Source organism: Pseudorca crassidens, chromosome 16, assembly GCF_039906515.1.
Source record: "Pseudorca crassidens isolate mPseCra1 chromosome 16, mPseCra1.hap1, whole genome shotgun sequence".
In the NCBI taxonomy this organism is placed as follows: domain Eukaryota; kingdom Metazoa; phylum Chordata; class Mammalia; order Artiodactyla; family Delphinidae; genus Pseudorca; species Pseudorca crassidens.
The window spans coordinates 61,256,713-61,275,265 of NC_090311.1; positions in this window are offsets into that span (position 1 = coordinate 61,256,713).

The window sequence follows — 18,553 nt, forward strand, 5'->3', positions numbered from 1 at the left end:
ATTTACGGTGTTTCCCTGAGAGGTGGGTACTTGCGAGAGTGTTTCTCACAGGTGAGCTGGCCCCGACCTGGATCTCAGGGATGAGGGCCTGGCCATGAGAGCTGTGTGACCGTGCACGGGGGCTCCTGACAACTCCACGCGAACGAGGAGGGAGCAGCCAGCCCCTTGTCTCACGTCAGTCTGAAGGACAGGTGGCACCCTCTTCTGCACGACTCGGCAGCTGCTCCGAGCAGCCTCTGTTCAAAACCCACTTCTTTGTGGGGGGCTGGGGCTGGATGGGGCCCTGGGACAGAGGAATGAGTTCGAGGACCTGGCCTTCGAGGCCCGTTCTGCGCCTTCCAGCTGTGGGACTTCTGAGCCTCATTTAATTCATCCTTCAGGTTGGAATGATGTCGATGCATCATGCGCAGGGTGGTTGTAAAAGTGCTGTGTAAACTGTAAGAGGCAATTTGGACGTTTAATTCTTTTCAGAACCTCAGGCAGCAGAGCAGGGGTCTCACCTCGGGTCTAGCTGACTCCCTGCTGCAGGGCCTCTAGGGGAACCTGTGATAATCATCACAGCCGAGTGTCCTGAGCCCTCACATGTGCCAGGGGCTAAGCTCAGGAGCGGCGATGCCAGCGAACCGTCCGGTTGCTGCTTCCTGGGTCCTTGGAGAGAGACGTGCTCTTGGAGTCGTGGAACCGTGGGTGCCTCAGGCTTGGAATGCGGTCGCCTGCCCCTTAGCGCGGCTGCCCCTTTATCATACAAGATACAGGCCATCCCTAGGCCCGGCCCCTCAACCCTTCTCTTCTAGGAAAAGGCATTCTTCCCTGCCCCCCACCGTGATCCTGGGGCACTTGTGTACATCCTGTCTTTGGTTTCTGACCAAGTCAATAGAAAATGGCTAAAATCAGAAAGAAATAGCTGCGAAAGCATTTCATCTGGAAAGATGAAAGAACTACCTGAAGGGACAACTCGAAGCATTATACGTGGCAGCCTCTGGGCAGCTGGACTGAGGGCTGAGGCTCAAGGACAAGGCTGTCCTCAGCACAGCCGATCGGTACTGATTGTTTCACTTCAACAAAAATGAAAAATCATTTTTTTAAACAAAACTTCTTGCCTCACCCGAATCCCTCCCACTGCACAGGAAGACCATCTCCTGTTAGCCTGTCCTTGGAATAAATTGGGGTGGGCAGTGGCTTTGGGGGGCTCCTCAGAGACTTGGCTGACAGTGTGGGGCGTCGTCACTCCTCTGAGCTTGGAGCTATCAGGGCAGAAGAGTTTTCTTTATCCTGTAGGCCCCAAATCCTGATCAGCACAAATAAGGTGGAAGCCCAGAGCTCTAGGATCTTCAGATCCCACACCACCACCTGGCTTCAGTCCTGGCTCGCCATGGACCAGCTCGCTCACCTTGGGTGAGTTACATAACCTCGCAGCGCTGCCTCGGTCTCCTCCCCTTGGGCTAACACTACCAGGTCCCAGTGTTTCCAGAGGCTTGAACGACACACAGAGCCGGGCATGTGGTAGGCTCGTAATACATGCAGACCATTTTTTATTTGGATTTTGGAATTGCGGAAGTGTATAAAATGCGAGGTTATTAGATGCTGGATGCAGAAGAAATCTGCAAGATCATCATTTTGTATAGAGAAAACTGAGGTTCTGAAAGCTTGAGGCAGAGGAGTCAAGGAAGAACCTGGAAAGATCCTCAGCGCCCTTCCCCCCAGCTCACAGGTGGGGCGGGGGCACTGGGAAGTCACTTCAGAGCTGGGAGCAGACCTGGGTCTGAAGGGACAGGAGCAGAGAGGGAGGGTGGGAGTGAGGGAAGGAAGCAGGAAGCAGAGGCCAGCGGAGGATGCAAATGATGGTGGGAGATAAGGCAGCTGGGCTGCCCTTCCACTGAAAGGGCACTCTGGGCTGCTGAGTGTGGCAGGACGTGGCTGTGTGGCCGGAAGTGACTGGAGGTGGTGTGTGTCGGGCATGTGAAATGCAGGGCCAGAAGCTGGCTGGGCAAATGGGACCTGCCTTGCTGGCCATGTCCTCAAACATACCCGTGAGGGTGATGGGGGTCAGGAGCCCCAAGGCCGGCATGGTGGACTGAGCATGTGCCCAGGTAGCTGTGCCTAGGGGTGACTTGGGGAATCTGTGGTGTTTGGTTCCTGTGACCAGGTAATTCTGAAGGTCGTGATGTACCCTGGACACTAACCTTTTCTGTAGCCCTGACAGTGTCATATGATGTGAGTAGCCCACAGCCACAGAAAGGGGTGCCTGAAGGGACAGAAGATCAAGTGTTTTCAGAAGTCAGCTCCCCTCCCAGCCAACCCCACCCCAAGGCCTCCCCAGTCCAGGCTCTGCTCAGGGAGGGTCTGGGCCCTGCTTCTCCTGAGGAATTCAGAATTCCTAAAAATGGGACCTCGTGCCAGCTGCTGGGGACCTCTTCTCTGTGACTGAGCTAGCACCAGGCCCTGAAATGTTTTGGGGACTCCCAAGACTGGGGTAAGGAGGAGAGGGTATGTCTAAGAAGCACAGTGTGTGGGGGGGTCCAGGATTTCTACCCCGTAGGGGTTTAGGGATGGCAACCTAGCAGGGATGGGTACTGGGGCTTATCTAGAAGCTGCTTTTGCATTTGAAAGTGACCTTGAACTTTGGTAGAATCCAAAGCTACAGCAAAGCGATCTATTCCAGCCTTGCACCTGAGCCAGAAGGTGGCCAGGGAGCTCCCAGCTCAGGCATGGATCTCTGACTTCTGAGCTGTCTGCTGTTTAGAGAATTCTTCTCTTTGAGCCTCAGTTTTCCTCCTTGTCAATGTACCAGCTGGATCTCATTCAGCCAGCTGGAGCCAAAAGGCATCCATCTGCTCTCTTTTCTCAGGACAGCCCTGCCATGGTTAGTGTCGGTAGCTTGTCCTTTTGGGTTTTCTTCAGGTGAATGTCCTGATCTTGGAACCACGCCCCCCCCCCCCCCCCATGAGGGCAGCATGGAGCCCAGCGGAACCAGTCCCTGCAGGGTCCCAAGACTTTTCTTCCAAACCAGGCACATCTGGAATTTGTCTGTCTTTTTCCACATAAATTACTGCTTTTAACCCATATCTCTCCCAGGCTCTACTTATTCACAACATTGCCCCACCCCCCACCCCCCCAACCAAAAAAGCACAGCATTTTACATTTACCCCTCTTAACGCTGTTTCAAGCTGGCAATATCTTTTTGTATCTTGATTCCAACGTCCCACTGTATTTTCTCTCCCAGCCTGAGTTCTCTGTAAATCTGATAAGTGGCCTTCTGTGCTTTTATCCAAGCCACTGATAAAAGCATTAAACAAGACATGGTCAAGTTCAGAGAAAGCTCTGTAGCCTCTAGAGTGCCCTCCAATTTGATATTGATTAATTAATTCATCTCTTTGGATATAGTTCAACCAGCTATGGATCTCGCTCACATCCTGTCCACAGGGAAATCCTGAGAGACTTTATCAAATGCCCTACCCAGAAGTCTTAGGTCTACAGTAACCTTCTGATTCATCTGTCCAGGACCCTGACAAACATGGGAACTGAGTAGGTTTAGCATGACGTCCTGGGGAACCCATGCCAGCTCCTGATGCCCACACACCCTTTGATAATTGACCCCAAATTACCTGCTTAATGGTCAGTTCTACAATTTTACTTGGAGCTAGCATAAAATTAATTTGTCTAACATTTCTGGAATCTTTCTCTTCTTTGGAAAACTGGGACATTTATTGACCTCCTTTTGCCCCTCCTTAGTTTTCCATGATTTTTCAAGGATTGCTGTTTCAGCTTCTGTAAACATATCTGCTGGTTCTTCCAGAAACTTCAAAGGTAACTGGTACATACTAGAAGGCAAACTTGTTTAAAGCAGCTAGCTGCCTGGAAACCATAGAGAAAAAGTCCTCGCATTTGGCTATATAAACGTTTAAAAACATATCTATGGAAAAAAAGACCTCTCCAAAGTAAAAGCCAATTACAAAAATGTTTGCCACAAATATGACAAGACTAATTTTTCTGTCATACAAAAAGGTCTTAAAAATCAATAAGAAAAAGAGAAAAATGAGTAGAGGATTTAAACAGGCAGTTTATAGAAGCGAGAAATACAAAAGGCTAATAAACATGAAAATGTGCTCAATCTCTCACCATTAATGCAAAACAAGGTTAAATCTGTATATTATTAGATTAGCAAAAATTAAAATTTGATAAAACCCAGTGCTAGCGAGGACATGGAGAAATGGGCACTCACATATATGGTTGGTGAAAGTATAAGTTGCTGCAATATGTTTGAAGGATAGTTTAATAATATCTATCAAAATATTAAATGCATATATCTTTGCCTTTAGGGATTTGATCACATAACTATGCAGGTGTTCACCAACAGCCTGTGTCAGGCTCCTGATCATTCTTCTTGTTGGAGAAGGACACCAGAAAAGACTCAAGGGTCCTCCTTTCTCCTGGTTTAACTGTACTGCCTGGACTTTCCAGTGGTTATAAGTCCTGCTGTTGCCTTTATTTTTTTTTTCTATTATTTGCATGAAGTTCTTTTCCCCCAGTTTATCTTCATTCAGAAACTATCCTATGAACTACAGGTTCATTTCAAACCTATTGTTTTCTTGTTTGGGCTATGTTTCTCCTTCCATCCTCTGCCTGGGTCCCTGGTAAACCCTAATTGACACTTTAGAAGCCGTTCCTTTTCTTCCTTGATGTCAACAGTTTTCATGGATCAGAATCAGGGCATGGGATGTGGGACCACATCCATCTTGGCTCAAAGTTTTCATCTCCGCCTTCCTGAAACCCAGGATAGCTTTATTCAGCACACACCCAGTGAGAACCAATGTGATCGGGAGCTAGGGTGGAGATTAAACAGGAAGCCAGCCCTCAAAGGACTCCACCGGGAGCAGAGTATATGTGATGAATTGTAATGCAGATTTTTTAAAACTTCATTGTGTCCAAAGTCCCAACATAGCCTGGACTTTCCTGGCAGACATTGGAGTCTTGTAGGAGGTAGAGGGGCAAGGAAAATGGATCGTCTGGCCTGCTTCCCCTATCCTACCCTTGATCTGATTATACTGCTGTGGAGATAGCATTTGAAAGGAAAGGGTGTTCCAATTCTACTTCTAGGGCAACCTCAGGGCACAAAGGGAGGGTAATTTGTAGGAACACGATTGTTCCTTTTCAGTTGGGGGTTAGAAAACAAGAGTCATTAAAAGCTCTCTGAGCTTGGGAGAAAGTGTGTGTGCATGCATGTGTGCATGCATGTATCCCACATGTGAGGAAGTTGCATGTGAGAATGAGGACGGAAAGCACGTGCACCCTCATGAAGCAGCAGTGTGGAGGGTGATGTAGGAATGTGGAGAGAGTTTGGGTCCCTTCCCCCACTGGCATCAAAATTGTAGTAACCGTAGATTAAGTGCTGCTGACCCCAGGGGACAAGCAGCTCTGTTTCCAAGGGAACCACACGGCTCAATCAAGGCCCCTGAAAGGGAGGGTGAGCCAAGATGCAGCAGCCCTTCAACCTTCCAGAGCAGCAGTCTGTAGAGCGGAGCCCTCAGCCCTGCTTCAGCCTGCTGAGGGACCCTGGGCAAGTCACTTAACATGGCCTGGTTCCTTTGCAGGCCCTTGATCTTAGGAGAGGTAGGCAGGTGGCTAAGGTACTTGGCTATCCACCTGCCCCCTCCCTGCCCCTCATGGACTCTGAATGACCTTGGGATAGTCCCTTTGCTTCTCTGGGCTTGGCTTCCCCATCAGCACAATGAAAACATTGGACAAAGAGTCTCTAATGATACACCCCCCCCCCCCGAATTCTATGACTTTCTCCTGAGACCACTCCCCTCTCCTGACACATCCAGACACCCTGGCCCAAAGTGTGAGGGGAATGGAGGACCCAGGGAAGCCATCCTCCCTGTCCCTCTGCCCCTACCAAATAGCTCCAGCTGTGCCATCTCCATAGCAACTGATGCCTCCCCATCTTTAGGGAGTGAGTGGGGAATTCAGGAGGCTGATTGTGTTTTTATCAGCAGCTTCAAGCAGGAGCAGAGATGGGAGTTGAATGTCAGGAGGGGCTCTGAGCTGAGGAGAAGGTGCGAAGGGCCACCTCAGCCCACAGCCCTTCAGTGGGGCCACTGGAAAGTCAGGAGCTGAGCCCCACTGCTGTTCAGGACATCCTGGCACATGGGTTGGTCCAACCTCCACAGAACCCAGCATAAGGCAGCCCAGACTCTGATGATCAGATGAGAAAGACATGGACGTGCCATGGGGTGGAAAACCTTGCAGTCAGGCTGGCTGGTTTCACTTTCCAGCTCTTCCAGGTCAGTGGCTCTCAACCCTGGCTACACATTAGAACCACTAGGAGCGCTTTTAAAAATGCCCATGTCTGCCCCCCAGGACATCCTGGGATGGGATCCAAGCTTCAGTATTTAACATGTTCCCCCAGAGACTTCTGTTTCTAGCCATAAAGGTGTAATGGGAACTGAATTTACCTTTTTATTTTAAACAACCAGAAATCTGGACAACACACAGGATACGATGGTTTTCTGACATTGAACAACTGGCAGGACAGGACTGTAATTGCTTAGAGAAAGGAAACAAACAAGGTGAGTCCCACAATTTCACCAACTTACCACTCTGGATGGAGGAAACAGAGACGGAAGTTAGGAGAGACCAAGGTAGCTAGAATTTGTGGGAAAGGGTACTGGAGAGGTGAGAACTGCAAAGAGAGAAAGAGTTCCGGAGCACAGCAGACAGGTCCTTTTGGGTCTTTGGCTAAGAACTCACCTGAGCACATGTGAAAAAAACCACCAGGAAAAGAACTACTAGAGAGCAACAGACTGAACAATTTCCAGAGCTCCAACAGGCCTGGGAATTGTTCTTGTTCACCCCAGTCAGAGTGGGAAAACCTTGTAGTACAGGAGACGTCAGCTAGAGTCCCCAAAAGTATGTCCTGAATAGTAGGGCTAAATTATCTCTAGAACAAAAGGTGCTCTGGAATCACCCTAAAAAAAGATAAAATAACAAGCCTTGAAAGGATCCAACTATTTTTTTTAAAGATTTATTTATTATTTTTAAAATTTTATTTTTGGCTGAATCGGGTCTTAGTTGCAGCACATGGGATCTTCGTTGAGGCATGCGGGATCTTTCGTTGTGGCGCGTGGGCTTCTCTCTAGTTGCGGCGTGCAGGTTTTTTCTCTTCTCTAGTTGTGGTGCGCAGGCTCCAGGTTGTGTGTGGGCTCTGTAGTTGTGCCACGTGGGTTCCAGAGTGTGTGGGCTCTGTAGTTTGCAGCACACAGGCTCTAGTTGAGGCACATAAACTCAGTAGTTGTGGCACATGGGCTTAGTTGTCCCATGGCATATGGGATCCCGGTTCCCCAACCAGGGATCGAACCAGCATCCCCTGCATTGCAAGGTGGATTCTTCACCACTGGACCACCAGGGAAGTCCTGCGACGCAACTATTTTCAAATAACTTGTGTTCCAGAACAAAGCCTAAAAATTATGGGAACATATAAATATCTAGCCCCCAACAAGGTACAATTCACAATGTCTGGCATCCAACCAAAAGTTACCAGATGTATTAGTTTTCTATTGCTGCCATAACAAATAACCATAAACTTAGTGGCTTCAAACAACACCCAATTATTATCTTACAGTTTCTGGGGTCAGAAGTCCAGGCACAGCACAGCTCATCAGGGCACTCTGGTTATGGTCTCACAAGGCTGAGATCAAGGAGCCAGTTTGCTTAGCTCTCCTCTGGATCATCTTCCCAGCTTAACCTCAGCTCTTGTGGTTGTAGGCCTGAGGTCCCATTGCTAGGCTGGTTGTCAGCTAGGGGCTGCCCTGAGCTCCTTGAGGCTTTCCCACATTCCTTGTCACGATACCCACTTTACCTACACATCAGCAATGGTACGTCAAGTTACACTCATGCTCTGAATCTCCCTGATTTCCTATTCTGCCTCTGCTTTAAGGACCCATATGATTATATCAGGCTCACCCTAGATAATACAGTATAATCTTCCTATCTTAAGGTCAAATGATTAGTAAAGTTAATTACATCTGCGAAGTACTTTTTTTTCTATGTAAGGTAGTATATCCACAGCTTTCTAGATTAGAGCATAGGGTGTTCTTAGGGCCATAATTTTGCCAGGTATGCAAAGAAGCAGGAAAATATCCATTCTGGGTGAAAAAATCAAACATTAGAAATAGACCAGAAATGAGAGAGATGCTCGAATTAGTGGACAAGGATGTTAAAACAACTATCATGGATATGCTTCCTATGTTCAAGAAAATAGAAGAAATTATGACTGTGATGCAGAGAGAAATAGAAGATATATTGATAACAAGCACTCAAGTGGAATTTTTAGAAATGAAAAATTCAGTATCTAAATTACACTGTATTTTCAATATCTGGAAATACATTGGATGGGATTCACCACGGATTAGAGCAGAAGAAAAGACAGTAAACTTGAAGACACAGGAATAAAAATAATCCAAACTGAAGTACACAGAGAGGAAAAAAAAATAGAAAAAAAATACATAAAACTGTGGGACATTTTCAGCCAATCCAATGAGTCACACACACACACACACAAAAGGAGACAAATATTTTTTTGAACAAATAATGACCAAAACCTTTCCAAATTTGCTGAAAACTATAAACCCACAGATCCAAGAAGCTCAATGAACCCACAGCAGGAGAAACATAAAGAAAACCACAGCAGGACACAATGCAATAAAATTGCTGAAACCACTGATAAAATAAAAAATTTAAAAGCAGCCATAAGAAAAAGACACATACAGAGGAACATAGAAATGGTAATAGACTTCTTGTGAGACATTATTCAGTCCAGAAGATAATGAAATAATGTCTTTAAATACTAAAAGAGACATTATCAACCTAGAATTTAATACCCAGAAAAAAATTTGTTTTTGAAAATGAAAATAAAATTAAACCTTTTGGTCCAATGACAGCTAAGAAAATTCATCATCAGCAAACATCCACTACAAGAAACATTAAAGGAAATTGTGCAAGGAGGAAATAATACCTGGTTGAAATTTGGATAGAAATAGAGAAATCAAGAGTGGTGGAAATGCAGAAATGTGAATAAATATAAAAGACATTTTAAAAATACTTTTTGATCTCTTTAAAATATAATTGACTTAAAATATTTTACAGCTTGCCATTTGTGACAATATAGATAGACGTAGAGGGTATTATGCTAAGTGAAATAAGTCAGACAGAGAAAGACAAACACTGTACGATTTCACTTATATGTGGAATCTAAAAAACAAAAGAGGAACAAACATAACGAAACAAAAACAGTCATAGATACAGAGAACAAATAGGTGGTTGCCAAGGGGAGGGGGTGGGAGAGAAGAGAAATAGGTGAGGGAGATTGAGGTACAAATTTTTAGTTACAAAATCAATGTCATGGAGATGAATTGTACAGTGTGGGGAATATAGTCAATAATTGTTATATCTTTGTATGGTGACAGGTGGAAACTAGACTTATCATAGTGATCATTTGAAATGTATAGAAATATTGAATCACTATGTTGTGTATCACAAACTAACATAGTGTTGTAGGTCAATTATACTTCAGAAACCAATCAACCAGCCAAACTCATAGAAAAAGAGATCAGATTTGTGGTTACCAGAGGTGGGGAAGTTGGGGGAAGGGGAATTGGAGGAAGGCAGTCAAAAGGTACAAACCTCCAGTCACATGATAAGTAAGTACTAGAGATGTAATGTACAACATGATAAAAATAACACTGCTGTACATTATATAGGAAAGTTGTTAAGAGAGTAAACCCTAAGAGTTCTCAACACAAGGAAAAAGAAACTTTTTTTTATTTCTTTAATGTTGTATCTACATGAGGTGATGAATGTTCACTAAACTAATTGTAGTCATTTCATGATGTATGTAAGTCAAATTATTATACTGTATACCTTAAACTTATATAGTGCTGTACATCAATTATATCTCAATAAAACTGGAAGAAAAAATATTTTACAGCTTTATTGAAATACAATTCACACACAGTACTACACATATTTAAAGTATTTGATAAGTTTTGACACATGTACACACCAGTGAAACCATCACCACAAATAAGAAATTCAACATATCCCTCATCTCAAAAAGTTTCCTTGTGCTTCTTTGCAATCCCTTCTTTCCACATCTCCCCACATCACTACCTAAGCAGGTTAGTAAACACTAATCTACTTTATGTCAATATAGATTAGTTTGCAGTTTCTACAGTTTTATAAATATGGAATCATGCAGTATGTATTCTTTTGTGACTGGCTTTTACTACTTTTTATTGTTAAGCAGTATCCCATTGTTTGGATACACCAAGATGTGTTGATCCATTCACCTGTTGAGGAATGTTTGGATGTTTGAATTGTTTCTATTTTGGGACTATTACAAGTCTGCTATAAATATGTATGTACATGTTTTTGTATGGACATATGTAATGTGTTGGGTAAATACCTAAAAGAGGAATGGCCGGATTAAATTACCAGTGTACATTTAACAACCAGATAAACTACCAGATTCTTTTCCAAAATGCTTGTACATTTTATATAACCACCAACAACGTATGGGAGTTCTAGTTCTTCCAAATCCTCATCAACATTTTGTATAATCAGTCTTTTTAATGTTGGACATTCTGATAGGTATGAAGTGGCACTTAATTTGTATTTCCCTAATGACTATTAATGTTGAACATCATTTCATGTGCTCATTTGCTATTTGGATATCTTCCTTAGTAAGGTATCTGTTTCACAAATATCTTCTGCAAATTTTATATTGGATTGTTTGTTTTCATATTATTGAATTTCAAGATCTCTTTATACATTCTGGATACAAATTCTTTATTAGTTATATACTTTGCAAAGATTTCTCCAGGTGTGTCTGTCCCTTGTCTATTTATTCTCTTAAGAGTAAGAACAGACATTTTTAATTTTGATGAAGTCCAGTTTATCAATTTGTTCTCTTGTGGCTCATGCTTTTGGTACCACATCTACCAAATCTTTGCTTAACTGAAGGTAACAAAGATTTTCTTCCCAGTTTTCTTCTAGAAGTGCTATAATTTTAGGCTTTACATTTTGTTACATGATTCATTTTGAGTTAACTTTTGTATGTGATATTTATATATGATATTATATGAATCAAAGTTCTTTTTATTTTTGCATATGAATATCCAATTGTTCCAGTACCACTTCTTCAAAAGAACATCCTTTCTCCACTAAATTGCCTTTGTGCCTTAGTAAAAAATGAGTTATCCATATATGAGTGTTCTATTTCTGATCTCTCTATTCTGTTCTACTGAACTACTGTCTGTCTCTACTCCAATTCCATGATATTTTAGTATAGCTGTATAATAAGTCTTGAAAACAGATAGTGTCGTCCCTCAACTTTGTTGTTGTTGTTGTTTTTCTCAAAGTTTTTGGCTTTTTGAGGTTCTTTACATATATATATATAGATTTTAGAATCAAATTGTGCTTTTTCTTCAAATAAACAAGATTGGATCTTGATTGGGATTTCATGCAACCAATGGAACAATTTGGGGAGAATTGATGTCTTAATGATATTGAATCTTCTGATTCCTGAAAATGGTACGTCCCTCCATTATTTGGTTCTTCTTTAATTTATCTGAGAAAGGTTCTTTTGTACAGGAATTGTAAATATTTTATTAAATCTATTCCAGAATATTCAGTATTTAATATTTTCCTTTCTATTGTAAATAGTATTTAAAATTTTGAATTTCAAATGATTTATTCCTAGTGTACAGAAACACAATACATTTTTATATCCTGTGACCATGTCAGTTATCAATTCTAGTAGCTTTCTTTTTCATCCCTTAGGATTTCCTTCTTAGACATGATCATGTCATCTGTGAAGAAGATAGTTTTAACTCCTCCAATCTGTATTTTCTTTTCTTTTTATTCTTGCCTGCTCACACTGGCTAGGACCTCCATTACAATGTTCAGTAGAAGTGGTGAGAGTGGACATCCTTACTTTGTTTCCAGTATTAAGAGGAAGGATTCAGTCTTTCACCATTAAATGTGATGTTAGCTGTTGGTTTTTCATAAATACCCTCTATCAGATTGAGGAAGTTTCCTTCTATTCCTAGTTTGCTGAGAATTTTCTTTTTAAAATTATGAATGAGTATTTAATTTCCTCAAATGCCTTTTCTATATCTGTTAAGATGATCATATGGTTTTTCTTTTTCAGTCTATTAAGCTGGTGAAATACGTTGATTTTTGAAAGTTAAAACGACTTTGAATTTTTGGAATAAGCTACACTAGTCATGTTGTACTACCTTTTTCATATGTTGCTGGATTTACTTCACTAATGTTTTATTAAGGCATTTTGCTTTTTGTTGTTGTAGAATATTGGACTGTAGGTTTTCTTTTTTTTTTTTTTTTTTTTTTTGCGGTACTTGGGCCTCTCACCATTGTGGCCTCTCCCGTTGCAGAGCACAGGCTCCGGACGCGCAGGCTCAGCGGCCATGGCTCACGGACCCAGCCGCTCCACGGCATGTGGGATCTTCCTGGACCGGGGCACGAACCTGCGTCCCCTGCATCGGCAGGTGGACTCTCAACCACTGCGCCACCAGGGAAGCCCCCGGTTTTCTTTCTTATAATGCCTTTGATTTTGATATCAGGGTAATGCTTGCCCCACAAAAGTAATTGAGATGTATTCCCTCCTCTTCTATTTTCTGGAAGAGTTTCTGTAGAATTGTTATTATTTTCTTCATAAATGTTTAGTAGAATTCACCAGTGAAGCCATCTGGGCCTGGAGTTTTCTTTATGGAAAGGAATTCAACTGCTTTCATAGATATAGGGTAATTCAGGGTGTCTATTTCTTCTCACGTGAGCTTTGGTAGATCTTTCATTGTAGGACTTGAATCATTTCTACTTAATTGTGACTTGTCTTATGACCCAGAGTATGGTCTGTCTTTATAAATGTTTTATGTTCACTTGAAAACAATCGATATTCTGCTATTGTTTGTTGGAGTGTTCTGCAAGTGTCATTCAGGTCAATTTGGTTGGTAGGGTTGTTAAAAATCTACTATGTCCTTAATGATTTTCTGCCTACTTTTCCCTCTATTATTGAGAAAGGAGTATTGACTGTTTCCACTATAATTGTGGATTTCTCTATTTCTCCTTCCAGTTCTAACAGTTTTTGCTTCTCGTATCTTGAAGTTCTGTTATTAAGGGCATAATGTTTAGCATTGTTAGTTACTTCTCCTTAATTGACTCATTTATCATTTTAAACGAAGATTTTTATCTTAGGTAATATTCTTTGCTCTGAGATATTTGTTTGATATTAACATAGCCACTACAGCTTTCTTTTGTTTACTGTTAGCATGTTATATTTTTTTAACCTTTTATACTTAATTGTCTTTACAGTTAAAGTGCATTTCTTGTAGGCAGCATATAATTGAGCTTTGCTTTTTTATCCACTCTGATGAACTCTGCCTTTTAATTGGGGTGTTTTGACCATGTACATTTAATGTAGTTATTGATATGGTTATATTCAAATTTATCATTTTGCTATTTATTTACTAAACCTTTTATCTATTCTTTCTTTTTTCTTCCTTTTTTTTGATTTATTGAGTATTTTTTTATGAGTCCATTTTATCCTTGGCTTGTTTGTTATATATCACTCTTTGTTTTATTATTGTAGTGTTTGCTTTAGGGTTTATAGTTACCTCTTTAACTTATCACAGTCTACCTTCAAGTAATATACCACTACATACATATTACAAGAATCTTACAATTATACATGTCTATTTCTCTCTTCCTGGCCCTTGTGCTATTGTAGTCATGCATTTTACACAATGTATTATCATTTTGTTCAAACAATAAATTATCTTTTAAAGATATTCACATAATTAAAAGCTTTAAAATATTTGTATTAATGTAGTTACCAGTTCCAGTGCTCTTTTTTTCCTTTGTGTAGTTCCATATTTCCATCTGGTGTCATGCTCCTTCTGTCTGAAGAATGTCCTTTGACATTTCTTGGAGTGCAAATCTGCTGGCATTGAGTTCTTTCAGCTTTTGAGTATCTGTAAATGTATTCATCTTGTTTTCATTTTTAAATGGTATTTTCACTGAGCATAGAATTTTAGGTTGAGAATTTTTTCCCAGTAATTAAAAAGTTGTATTTTTGCTTTAATTATTCTGACAAGAAATCTTCAATATTATTCTTACCTTTTTTTTTCTCTAAAGTGTCTTTTTTCCTCTGATAAGATTTTCTTCTTATTACTGATTTTGAGCAATTTGATTATGATATGCCTTGGGGTCATTCTCTTCATGTTTCTTGTGCTTGGAATTCATTGCATTTCTTGGATTCATGGGTTAATAGTTTTCATCAAATTCAAAAAAAGTTTTGGCTACTATTTCTTCAAGTACTTTTTCTCTTCTCTCCACCCCCCAACTCTCCTCTCCTTTGGAGATTCCAATTACTTATACTGTATCAGTCTCCTTGAAGTCTCACAGTTCAATGATGCTCTGGTATAAAAAAATTTTTTTTCTATGTGTTTCATTTTGGATAGTTTCTAGTGCTATGCCTTCAAATTCACTAATATTTTCTTCTGCCATGTCTAGTCTGTCATTAATTCCATCTCAGACACTTGAGATTTTTCATCTCAGACATTGTAGCTTTCAATTCTAGATGTTCATTTTTTAAAAAACTATTATCTATGTATCTACTTAACTTTTTGGACATATGGAATATAGTTATAATGACAGTTTTAATGTCCTTGTCTGCCAATTTTAACATCTGTTGTCAGTTCTGGGTTTGGTTCAGTTCATTGATTATTTTCCTCAATATGGATCATGTTTTTCTTCTTTTTTGTATGGCTGGTAATCTTTAATTGGATCTCAGACACTGTGAATTTTACCTTGTTCAGTCCTGGCTATTTTTACATTCCTGTAAATATTCTTGGTTTTTTCCCCCCCTCTTTGGGATGATGAAGCTGAATTACTTGGAAAGAATTGATCCTTTTGAATCTTTTTTTTGTGACTTGTTAGGCAGATCTGGAGAAGTACTCTCTAGGGCTCATTATTTCCCATGATTGAGGCAAGAGCTTCCTGTGTATTCTACCCAATAACCCATGAATTATTAGCTTTTCCATTCTGACAGTGGGAAGAGGCACTATCTCTGGCTCTGTGTGAGCTTTGGGCACTGTTTCCTAATCTTTTTATGGAGTTTTTATTCCCCCAGCCATGGGTAATTTCTTCACGTACGTGCACTTATTCATACTCTGCTGAATTTTTACGAGGGTGCCTCTGTAGATTTCCAGGGTTCTCTCTCTATGCAACATTTTCCTTTTTGCTATTCTAACTTGAGAATATGAGCTGCCTGTATCTCTCCAGATGCTTAGCTTTACCCCCTCAACCTGAGGAATCCACTAGGCTCCACCTGGATTCCTCCTCCCTGCACTGAGGCCTAAAAACTCTTTCAAGGCAGTAAGCTGCAGCAATTGCAGGGCTCACTTGGTTTATTCCCTGTTTCCCATTCTCCTTAATTGCCCGATGTCTAGTGTCTTTGAAAATTTTGCTTCTTACATTGTGTCTGTTTTAAAAAATTACTGTGTTGGATGGGAGGGTAAATCTGATCCCTGTTACTCCTTCTTGGGCCTTTAATTGACTATTTCAAGATAAAATAATAATAATGTATTTGAGGTTTAAAAGGTATGTATAAGTAACATGTATGGTGACAATACACAAAGGATGTGAGAGGAGAACTGGAAGTATACAGTTATAAGGTTTTTACTGTATATGTGAGGTGGCATAGTGTTACTTGAAGGTAGACTTTGATAAGTTAAACGTGTAATGTAAACCCTAGAGCAACTAAGAAAAAAGATTAACAAAAAAGCAAAGCTAACAAAAGAAATTACAAATAAAAACCCACATAGGACAGATTTAAAAAAATAGCAAGATGGTAAGTTTAAACCAGTGATATAAATAATTACACTAAATGTAAAATCATCTAAATACTCTAGTTAAAAGACAGAAATTTGAAGACAGGGTAAAAAGGCAAGATCCAACTATATGTCATCTATAAGAAGCCTATTTTATATGTGATAGGTTAAAAGTAAAAAAATGGACAAATATATACAGTGCAAAGCTTAATTCAAAGAAATTTCAAGTGATTATATCATACAAAGTAGACTTCAGAACAAGGAATATTACCAGGGACAAAGAGACATTTCATGACGATAAATGCGTCAATTAATCAAAAAGACATTACAGTCCTAAATGTGTATGCACTGAACATCAGAGCTTCAAAATATATGAAACAAAAACTGATAGAACTAAAAAAAGAAATAGGCAAATTTACAGTTATAGCTGGAGATTTCAACATTCCTCTCAGTTCAGAGGAATGTTGGCAGAACAAGTACACAAAAAATCGGTAAGAATAGAGAAGAATTCAACAACACTACCAATCAACTTGACCTAATTGACATTTATGGAACACTCCATCCAACAGCAGCAGGATGTACATTCTTTTCAAGTGCTCATGGAACATTTACCAAGATAGAGCATATTCTGGGCCACAGAATAATTCATATTCTCTGAATACAACAGAAATAAATTTGAAATCAGTAACAAAAAGATATCTGGAAAATACCCAAATATTTGTTAATTAAATGGCATATTCTTAAATAAACAATGGACCAAAGAAGAAATCACAAGGGAAATCAGAAGATGTTTGCATTGGATGAAAATGAAAACAAAACATATCTAAGAGTGTGGGGTGCATCTCAAGCAGTGCTTAGAAATTTATAGCATTAAATGATTGTATTAGAAGATGAAGAAAGTTCTTAAATCAATTATTTAAGTTATACCTCAAGAAAGTAGAAGAAGAGCAAATTAAAATCAAAAGTAACCAGTAAAAGAGAAATAATAAAGAGGAGAAATTTTTAAAAATAGAAAAAGGGTGGGGTGGAAGGGAGATTGAGAGAGAATGAAAGAGAGAGACCGTGAGAGAGGCTGACTTCAAAAGCTGGTTCTTTGAAAATATCAATAAAGTTGGCAAACCTCCAGCCATATTTTAAAAAATTTATTTATTTATTTAATTTATTTGGCTGCGTTTTGTCTTCGTTGTTGCGCACTGGCTTTCTGTAGTTGCGGCGAGTGGGGGCTACTCTTTGTTGAGGTGCGTAGGCTGCTCATTGTGGTGGCCTCTCCCATTGCGGAGCATGGGCTCTAGGTATGCGGGCTTCAGTAGTTGTGGTACACGGGCTCAGCAGTTCTGGCTCATGGGCTCTAGAGAGCAGGCTCAGCAATTGTGGTACACAGGCCCAGTTGCTCCTTGGCATGTGGGATCTTCCCGGACCAGGGCTTGAACCCGTGTCCCCTGTGTTGGCAGGCAGATTCTCAACCACTGTGCCACCAGGGAAGTCCAACCTCCAGCCATATTAATGAGGGAAAAAAAAGGAGAGAGAGAGAAGACACAGATAACTGAAATCAGAAATAAAAGAAGGACTATTAAAATAGATTCTGTAGATATTAAAAGGAAAATATAAGAATATTATAAACAAAGTTCAACCAGTAAATTTGACAACTAGGTGAAATGAGCGGAATAGTTGAAATGCACAAACTACCAAAGCTCACTCCAGAAGAAATAAAAATTCTGAATAGCCTTTAACCTATTTTTTATTGCTCTATAATTCATATGACAAAATTTCACATAACACAAAATTCACCATCTTAAAGTGTACAGTTCAGAGATTTTTAGCATATTCACAAGGTTGTATAACCATCACCTCTATCTAATTCCAGACTATTTGCATCACCCCAGAAAGAAACCCCATACCCATTCATAGTCACTCTCCATTCCCTTCTCCCTCAACCCCTGACAATATTAATCTATTTTCTGTCTGTGGAGTTGCCAGTTCTGGACATTTCATATAAATGAAATCATACAATATATGACTTTTTGTGACTGACTTCTTTCACTAGGCATAATTGTTCAGGATTCATCCATGTTTTACCATGTATCAGTACTTCATTCTTGATTATAGCTGAATAACATTCCATTTTATGGACATACCACATTTTGTTGACGGACATTTAGGGTGTTTCCACTTTTTACTATTATGAATAGTGCTTCAGTGAACATTCTTTTACAAGTTTTTGTGTGAACATATATTTTCACTTTTGGTTACATACCTAGGAGTGGAATTGCTGGGTCGTATGGTAACCCATTTTTAACTTTTCCAGGAACTGTCAAACTGTTTTCCACAGCAGCTGCAGTATTCTACATTTCTACTAGCAGTGTCTGAGGGTTCCAGTTTCTCCACATTCTTGCCAAGATTTGCTGTTTCCTTTGTTCTTTCTTTTTTTAAAAAAAAGAGCCATCTGGGACTTCCCTGGTAGTGCAGTGGTTAAGAATCCACCTGCCAATGCAGGGGACACGGGTTTGAGCCCTGGTCCGGGAAGATCCCACATGCCGCAGAGCAACTAAGCCCTTGTACCACAACTACTGAGCCTGCGCTCTAGAGCCCGTGAACCATAACTGCTGAAGCCCGTGGGCCTAGAGCCCATGCCCCACGACAAGAAA